Here is a 10,126-nt window from a genome sequence, read left to right on the forward strand (position 1 = left end):
AGGTCATGATCTTAGGGTCCTGGGATCGAGTCCTACATTGGGCTCTCCTTTCAGTGGGGAGTCTGCTTCTCCCTCTGTCCCTGGCCCTGCTTGTGCTTTCTCTCTCTCTCTCTTCCTCCTTCTCTCTCAAATAAATAAAATCTTTTTAAAAAGATATTTCATTGTTAATGTATAGAAATGCAAAACATTTTTGTACATTGATTTTGTATCATGCAACTTTACTGAATACATTGATTAGTTCTGACAGTTTTTTCAATGGAGTCTTTGCAGTTTTCTGTGTATAAGACCATGACATCTGCAAACAGAGACAATCTAACTTCTTGCTTTCTGACTTGGATGCCATTGATTGATCTATCTATCTCTCATCTATCTATTTATTTTTGCCTCATTACTCTGGCTAGGACTTCTGGTACTATGCTGACCATGAGTAGTGAGAGTGGGCACCCTTGTCTTGTTCCTTGTTTTTGAGGAAATCTTTCATTGTTGAGTATGATGTTAGCTGTGGGTTTGTCATTGGGGCCTTTATTATGTTGAAATATGTCCATTCTATACCCAGTTTTTAAGAGCTTTTATCATGAAAAGGTGTTGAAGTTTTTTGAAATTTGTTTTTCTCTTTTGAGAGGATATGATTTTCATCCTTCATTCTTTTACTGTGGTGCATCATGTTAAGATTTGCATATGTTGAAACGTCCTTTTATCCCAAAGATAAATTCCACTTGATCCTAGTGTATGATCCCTTTAATGTGTAGTTAAATTTGGTTCAGTAGAATTTTGTTGAGAATTTTTGCATCTATATTCATCAGGGATATTGACCTCTAGCTTCCTTTTCTCATAGTGAGAACTGGCTTTGGAATCGTGGTAATGCTGGCCTCATTAAATGAGTTTGAGAGTGTTTCGTCTTCTTCAAATTTTTGGAGGAGTTTAAGAAGGACTGGTGTTAATTCTTCTTTAGATGTTTGGTTGAATTCACCAGTGAAACTTTTTGGTTTGTGCTTGTCTTGGTTGGAAGGTTGGGGATTATTGCTTCAATCATCTGAGTCATTATTAGTTGTTCAGGGCTTTGATTTCATCATGATTCAGTCTTGAGAGACTGTATTTTTCTAGGAATTTATCCATTTCTTCTAGATTATCCAATTTGTTGTTCATAGTCACCTCTTAAGATCCTTTATATTTCTGTGGTGTCAGTTGCAATGTCTCCTCTTTCATCTATAACTTTGAGTCCTCTCTTTTTCTTGTTAGTCTAGCTAAAGGTTGGTAAATTTTGTTTATCTCTTTGTAACTTCAACTCTAAGTTTCATTCTTATTTTCTGTTGTCTTTCTAGTCTCCATTTTATTTATTTCCCAGTAAGGCAGGACTATCACTCCAGTGGATCCAATTGGCCTGGTGGGCAGAGCATGGAGCCAAAGATTATTCATGAGCCTTGAGTTTTAATGTTGTTTGCCCTGTTGGATTTTGAACTTCCTTGGAAACCATCACTCCTTCTTTCCTATTTCTCCTTTTTGGAATGGGAATGTCTACCCTATGCCTGTCTCACCATGTCTCACCATTGTATTTTGGAAACACTCAACATGTTTGATTTCACAGGTTCACAGTTGGAGAGGAATTTGCCTCATGCTGATTTAGATGGTATTTAGAGGAAATTTTGGATTTAGGCTTTGGAGTTGACATTTGGTAAGGATACAAATCATTGGGGTCCAGAGACAGAATGTTATGGATTGAATTTTTGTAGCCTCCCCAAATTCGTATGTTGAAACCTAACTCCCAATGAGATGGTACTTGGAGGTGGGACCTTTGGGAGGTGATTGGATCATGAGAGCTGAATGCTCATTAATGGGGTTAGCGCCCTTAAAAAAGTTGCCCCAGAGAGCTCCTCTGCCCCACCTTTGACATATGAGAACACAGAGAAAAGATGACTGTCCAAGAACCAGGAAGTGGGCTCTCATCAGACACCTAATTGGCCAGCACCTTGATCTGGACTCCCCAGGTTCCACAACTGCGAGAAATACATTTCTGTTGTTTACAAACCCCCCAGTCTATGATTCTGTGACCACAGCCTGATTGGACTAAGACAGGAATTACAATGTTTTCCAGCCCACGCTTCCACCTCCATTCTCCCCTGGAATGCTAAACTGTGCCGTACTGGTCAGAGCCTCAAGATTGGCAGACAGAAGCTGGTCTTTGGGGAACCCCTTTGGGAAACTTGAGAGCTGGGCAAAACTGGGAGCTAAGGGGTTTCTTTCTGATCGTATGGCACTGTACAAGGGGGCAGTGTCTCTGTCCTGAATTTCTTCGCCAGCTTTGAGGAGTGTGGCTTTATTCTCTCCAGGGGTGGGAGCCTTTCCACTAGTTTCTGATTTCTCACAAAGGGGATTATTGATGAACCAGTGTGTCTTGGGGGGAAGGAGGTTCCAGGGCTTCTTACTCCTCCATGTTGCTGCCTCCATGTGACTTCCTCATTTAATTTTTTAATTGTGTTATGAATTTGGCAAGTTCTTGATCCTCTTTGAGCCTCATTTCTTTTTATAAACCTACAAAGGGGTGGTGGGGTTGTTGCAAATATTAAGTGAGGTAATACACGTATTTCCTGTGGGTTTTACTGGCTCCCATTCCCAATGGGGCAGAAGCCCAGTTCGACTTCATGGAGCAGCCAAGAGTGTTGACATCTGCTTAACAACCAAACTGATTAATTAAAACTTGGCTTAAAAGAAACAAAACAAAAACAAACAAACAAACCAACAAAAAAAACAAACCTTGGCTTTAGCCATGGTCTCCCTCTCCTACTCTGGGCTATCTTTTCTGAAAACTACCACTTTGGCTCAGAACTGCTGACTTTCTCCAGCAGCTACTTTCTCCTCTGTCTCCATACTCTAGGCATAGGCTCTCCTCCAGGCACACCTGCTGACCTGCACCAGGATGTGAACCTTCCCATAACCCACAAACAGGCAGTTTCCAAGGAGCCGAGAAGTCTGGTCTGTGTCAGGTGGCAGGTGGAGAGAATGCTGCCTCTGTCTGTCTGTTAGGGATATGGTAGGAAAGCAGGGCTACTTATGTGCCAAATCTTCAGGCACATATCGAAGCCCTGTCTCCTAGTCTTTCCAGCTTCTTCAGGCTCCTTTCTTTGTGAAGGACTAAGTCTGTGTAATTTGACAAACCTCATCATCTCTGCTCCCTTCCTCGTTAGGATCACTTTTCTCCCAGAAGTGTCTTCATTGCCTTCTGCATACATTTTCTGGCAAGAAGTGCCCCGTGGTTTTCTAGATCCGTGCAAGCATGTATGCATCAGAGCAGAAAGGCACTGATGAGGTGACTTAAACGGTGGGTTCTGCTGAATAAGTAAAGCATCCAGCCTTCAAAATTGGTAAAAAGCACTAGTTCTGAGCTTGACTCAAATCATCTTTAACTGGGGCACACAGAGCAGGGCCGTTCCGAAGTCATTTACACTTGAATTTGGACTCCAACTCTACTGTTTTCCTGATTCCATACTCACTGATTTCTGATCTAATTCTTATGATTTATTTTATTCCGCTTACTTTGGATTTAATTTGCTCTTCTTTTTCTAGTTTCCTAAAGTGGAAACTTAGATTGCTGATTTTAGATCTTTCTCTTTTTCTTTTTCTTTTTTTTAAAGATTTTATTTATTTATTTGAGACAGAGAGAATGAGAGACAGAGAGCATGAGAGGGAAGAGGGCAGAGGGAGAAGCAGACCCCCTGCTGAGCAGGGAGCCCAATGCGGGACTCGATCCCGGGACTCCAGGATCATGACCTGAGCCGAAGGCAGTCGCTTAACCAACTGAGCCACCCAGGCGCCCGATCTTTCTCTTTTTCTAACTAAAGCATTCAATTGTATACATTTCTCTCCAAGCTCTGATCTCACTGCATCACTCAGATAGTGGTATGTTGTGTTTTCATTTTCATTTAATTCAAAATATTTTCAAATTTCTCTTGAGATTTCTTCTCTGACCCATGTGTTATTTAGAAATGTGGGGTTTGCTTTTGTTTTTGTTTTTTTTTTTCATTTTTACTTTTAGAAACAGTTGATTTTTCTGTCAACCTTAGTTCCATTTTCTGTTTACAAGTCTGTGGAAGAACAGGCAAAGTAGCCTCACTGGCTGTTCCTACCCATTCAGTGGCCTGAGCAGTGGGAGCCGCAGACCAGTCCTCAGTGGCCGGCTGTGTGCTCCAGTCTTCCTGAGGGGACTGTTGAAGAGGTACAGAGGGCCCCTCAGACCCATCTGTGACCTTACGTTGAAAGGCAGCAAATTCGGGACCTGAAGAAATCTATTCACCCAGAAATTTCTCCTTGGTCACAGCCTTTTCATCAGTGGCCTGCTTTTCCTTTCCAATCTCTTCAGGATCTCTGTAGGGGTAGAGATCATGTATGACCTCCCATGGGTGTTTACGGGAGGTAGTGTTGTGCATGCATAGAACTTCCTGGGTCAGCATCCACCACATCACACCCTCTGAGTGAGCTCTCTAGTTTGTAAGGGGTGGCAACACTACTTAGCTCAGAGGAGAGTCTGTGTTACACAGAGCAGTGGGAGGCGGGTGAACATAAGACACCTCTGTGATGGGGTGCCTGGCTCAGCTGGTTGAGCGTCCGACTCTTGGTTTCGGCTCGGGTCATGATCTCAGGGTGGTGAGATTGCACATCCAGCTCCACGCTAGTGGGGAGTCAGCTTCAGGATTCTCTCTCTCCCTCTGCCCCAACCCGCCCTCTTTCTCTAAAAAAAAAAAGACGCCTCCATGAGAGACTGGTGATCAGACCTGAAATCAGTAAGCACCGTAAGTTATATGGCTTCCAGAAGGCTGTCTGGAGCTGGTTAGTGAAGGTTCCAGGAGGGAAGCACCAGCAATAGGAGTGGCCCCGGACAGCAACAACTTCAGCACAGCCCATTGGCCAGGACTCCTGGATGATATGACTGACATCAGCTGGGTTTTCAAGGGCACAAGCTGCCTGCAGAAGCTTCTTTCAGCTTCTCTTCAGACTTAGGATGAAGATGCTGTCGCTTTTCCTTTTATAGATGTACTGTTCCATTTGGAAATCATGGTTGGTGCCACCTAAGTGGGTTTGCACTGCAAGGAATTTGAAGACTTACTCCTCCTTCATTTTCAGTACATCAAGGGCTCCACACATTGTGAATTTTTTCCCTATAGGTTACAGTAGAAACCCAGAACAATGCTGTATGGATCCCTTACTCTGGGTAGCACAGAAAGACTAGAAGTGTATTTTTTAATTTCCCCACACTTCCTAATTTTCCAGTTATCTTTGTAATTGATTTCCAGTTTAATTCCATTGTGGTCTGAGAGCAGACACTACATAATTTCTATTCTTTTGAGTGTAGTAAGGTATGTTTTATAGCTCAGAATATGGTCTATCTTGGTCAATGTTTCATTTAATTTTTTTTTAAAGATTTTATTTATTTATTTGACAGAGAGAGACACAGCGAGAGAGGGAACACAAGCAGGGGGAGTGGGAGCGGGAGAAGCAGGCTTCCCGAGGAGCAGGGACTCCGACGCCGGGCTCGATCCCAGGACCCTGGGATCATGACCTGAGCTGAAGGCAGACGCTTAACGACTGAGCCACCCAGGCGCCCCTTTATGTTTCTGTTTTGAAAATGGTCGCTAAGGGGGCGCCTGGGTGGCTCAGTCCATTAAGTGTCCAACTCCTAGTTTCGGCTCAGGTCATGATCTCAGGGTCATGAGATTGAGCCCCACCTCGAGTCCTGTATGGAACCCTGCATCACGCTCTACACTCGGGGGAAGCCTGCTTCATATTCTCTCTCTCCCTCTCCCTCTGCCCCTGCTCGTGTGCCCTCTCTCGCTCTCTAATAAATGAATAATAAAATCTTAAAAATAAATAAAATAAAATAATAAAATGGTTGCAAAGGGATGTGGCTTCTCTGCAGGCACATGAGCAAAGGTCCCAGCATCCAGACCATGCTGACAAAGGGCAGGGCTTACTATCACAGTGTGGTGTGGTTCTGAAGCTGGTAGCTGTGGAGGCAGACGTCTATTCATGATGCCTTCCCAGCGGAAGTCGTGGTGGTATGACTTCATGGTTAACAATCATTGTGGCGGCTTCCCGTTCTGGTGTTAGGTACATACTCATTAAGGGTTGCTACTTCTTCTTGGAGAATTGACCCCTAGTACCCTTCTTTATCCCTGATAAATTTTCTTGCTTTGAAGTCCATTCTGTCTGAAATAAATATAGCTACCCTTGTTTTCTTTTGGTTAGGGTTAGCTGGTATATTTTTCTCCATTCATTCACTTCTTAAAAAAATCTTCATTTATTTTTTAAGTGATCTCTATGCCCAGTGTGGGGTTTGAACTCACGACCCTAAGATCAGGAGTCACATGCTCTACCGACTGGGCCGGCCAGGTGCCCCTATTTTTAAAATTTTAATTAATTAATTAATTATCACTTTTTCTTGTGAAAAGTTTATTGACCGGACTAGTCCTTGCATAGAACCAGGTTTTGTTTCTGGGATGCTGTCTTACATATAATTGTTCAGATACAAGCAAGAAAGCACACCAGCTCCTAAATGCACAATAGAAATGGGTTGACCAAGGTGGGAAGAGAGTGGAGGAGAATTAATATTATCAAACATTTTAGAATAAGAATGGCAAGCAATCACATGAATTTTTCATTCATGCAAGTAATTATCTAACTCCCTCAGACTGCGTTTTTATTTACTCAGTCAATAAGTATTTCAGATCTGTTGTGTCTAGACCCACATTTCTATTCTCGTAGACACCTCCAAAGACAGACACTTTAGCTTTCCTTGCAAACTTAAGTAAATTTCAGTGTCTAGTTCGATTTTCTTCACTCATTTGATTTCTTTTTAAAAAAGTTTTTAATGATTGGGGTGCCTGGGTGGCTCAGTCGTTAAGTCTCTGCCTTTGGCTCAGGTCATGCTCCCAGGGTCCTGGGATCGGGCCCCACATCGGGCTCCCTGCTCTGCGGGGAGCATGCTTCTTCCTCTCCCACTCCTCCTGCTTGTGTTCCCTCTCTTGCTGTCTCTCTCTCTCTGTCAAATGAATAAATAAAATCTTAAAAAAAAAGTTTTTAATGATTGCCCTAGAGTTTGCAATAAACATTTACAACAAATCCAAGTCCACTTTCCAAAAACTCCATACAATTCCCAGGATAGTTTAAGTATCTTATAAAAACAAAAGAGTCCTAATTCTTCCTTCTTGTCCCTTGAATCATTGCCGTCATTCATTTCACTTATATGCATAATGAAGCATATATATGTATGTAGTCAAGATATATACATAAGCATACATAGCTTAATACATTGTTGATATTAAGATTGGGAACGAACTGTTACCTGTAACTTCGATTATGAATAAGAAAAATAAAAGTTTTTATTTTACCTTCACTACTCCTTTGATGTTTTTCCTCTTTACGTTTATATCTGAGTTCCTAGCTATATATTTTTTCTGTCTCTCTCTCTAAAGAAAACTTTTTTTTAAAGATTTTATTTTATTTTATTTTTTTAAAGATTTTATTTATTTGACAGAGAGAGACACAGTGAGAGAGGGAACACAAGCAGGGGGAGTGGGAGAGGGAGAAGCAGGCTTCCCGTAGACCAGGGAGCTCAATGCAGGGCTCGATCCCAGGACCCTGGGATCATGACCTGAGGCAAAGGCAGACGCTTAATGACTGAGCCACCCAGGTGCCCCTAAAGATTTTATTTTTAAGTAATCTGTACGTCCAGCTGGGGCTCGAACTCACAACCCTGCGATCAAAAGTCCCACGCTCTATGAAAGGAGCCAGGCAGGCTTTCCTCTAAAGAAAACTTTGAACACTTCTTGCAGGCAGCTCTACTAGCCCCAACCTCCATTTTTGTTTAAGAGTGTCTTTATTTCTTCATAAACAATCTCCTTATATACCGCTGGGTTGGAGTACCAATCCTGACCACACTGGGCACGAGCTCCTTAAGAGGTTGTACACCAGCATAGCAACCGTCCCAGATGCTTGAAGGAATGGTGGGGAGGGCATTCCCTCACCTCTCAGCAGAAGCTGGTATTTGACTCAGAAAAAGTCACAGAAAGTGAAAAGCGGTTTTTCAAGTGCTCCTGGGAGCACATAGTGTGGAGAAAAGATTGAGCACTAAGTCTCAGACCCTTGACCCTGTAGCCTCTGCACCACGTGTGACAATGTTCCGGGCACCTTATACAGATCCGTGCACAGGACCCGGGGCAGGGAGCATGGGGTTGGGGGGGGCACCCTAAATGGCTCTCTGCATGGTAGCTCACGCAGTCAACTTTTGGAGCTCCTCAATTTTAGGCTGGGAAATCATGGCAATACTCCGTGAAAATCAACCCAATGCCCTAGCCATCAAGTGACAAGGTTGGCAAATGACCAGCGGGTCCCTTTAGGCAGTGGCCCCAGCTTGTGGTTCCAGTTGATGAGCCCAAGTAGTCCAGGATAGATGTAGCATGTCCATCTGGTGTGAACTATTCTGCTCGCAGCGCCAATTGTTCTAAAAACGTGCTCTGGACTCGTTTTGAGGAGAAATAGTAAGACACACAAACACCAAAATGATTGCAATTGAAGGAAAACGTTTTCTATTATCCTCATGGTCCCCTAGAAACAAGAGACACTGGCAGTCCCGGCAGGGCGACCGGAGAAGCATCCAGTGGGCAGAGAGACAGGAGGGAGAACTATCTCTGCAAGCCTTTGCGGAAGTGCTTCTTGGAAGGAATGGGTGAAGCAGGTAAGCAAGGGGGTACAAACTTATAACTTATCCATTTCTTTTAAGTATCCAGTTTGTGGACATATAATTGTTTTAGTAGTCGCTTATAATCCTCTGTATTTCACTCATACCAGTTACACTGACTCCTTTTTCATCTCTGATTTTGAGTCTGCCTTTTTTTCTCTGTTAGTTTAGCTAAAGTTTTGCCCATTTTGTCTCTTTTCAAAACATCAACTCTAATTTTATTGATTTTTTTTCCTATTGTCTTTCTAGTCTCTACTTCATTGACCTGTTCAAATCTGTATTGTTTCCTTCTTCTGTTAACTTTGGGTTTAGTGTGTTCCTCTCTCTATTGTTCCTTGGATTAAAGTTAGGTTGCTTATTTGAGATCTTTCTTTTTTCCTAACATAGGCATTTAGTGTTAGAAATGCCCCTCTTAGGATTGCTTTCGCTATATCTCATAAGTTTTGTTATGTTGCATTTTTATTTTCATTTGTCTCAAGATACTTTGTGATTTCCTTTTGATTTCCTCTTTGACCCATTGGTTGTTCTGGAATTGGGGCTTATTTTCTACATGTTTGTGAATTTTCCAAATTTTCTCCTGCTAGTAATTTTTTGGCAATACCCAATGAAAACAACAAATGCACTAGCCATTAAGCAGCAAGCGTGCCAACAACCAGTGGTGCCCCTTAGGCTGTGGCCGCAGCTGTTGGGTCCAGTTGGTGGGTCCAAGCAGTCCAAGGGCTTATCGTCTCCTTCTGGGGAAACCACCTGCTGACTGCACCAATTGTTCTAATAATGTACTCTGGATTTGTTTTGAGCCGAAACAGTAAGAGACAGAGACATGAACATGATTGTCATGAAGGAAGAATATTTTTATTATAATCATGGACTGGCAGCATTGCGGGCCATGCAGAGCAACCAGGGAAGTCGTCTGCAAGATCAGCAGGCAGAGAGAGAGAAGGCAATGGCTGGTGGGAACCTTAATGGAGGTTTTTTGGGGAGGGAATGAGTGAAGCAAGGTAGGTAAGAAATATGAACTTATGATTGGAGAATTTGAAAAGTTTGGGCACACTCTGGGCTAAGCATGGTTCCCCAGCCACGTAAAATCTCATCCCAAAGAGTCTGGAGATCTGTAGGGAAATCCGGAATCTCAGGACTCATGCTATGGTGGCTACTTGCTTCTTGTCCATGGCACCAAGCTATAGCTTGGAGCCCATGAGGCAGAGTCTTCACAGTTAGTTATCCCATCGTTCTATGTCCTTTATGCTTTTCTTTTTTAAAAGATTATTTTTCATTGTGTAAAAAGTACATAGCATTAAATGTACCATCTTAAGTATTTTTAGGCATTTGGTTAATCAGTGTCAAGTATACTTACATTGTTGTTCAACAGCTCTCTAAAATTTTTCATCTTGTAGTCCT

The 10,126-nt window shown here is 42.6% G+C and overlaps 1 pseudogene; it reads right to left on the bottom strand.

Moving 5' to 3' along the window:
* Positions 1-4,280: 4,280 nt before the first annotated feature.
* LOC123324310 lies at positions 4,281-5,136 on the bottom strand (annotated as a pseudogene).
* Positions 5,137-10,126: the final 4,990 nt, after the last annotated feature.

The sequence above is a fragment of the Neomonachus schauinslandi genome, chromosome 3 (assembly GCF_002201575.2).
Source record: "Neomonachus schauinslandi chromosome 3, ASM220157v2, whole genome shotgun sequence".
Classification (NCBI taxonomy): Eukaryota; Metazoa; Chordata; class Mammalia; order Carnivora; family Phocidae; genus Neomonachus; species Neomonachus schauinslandi.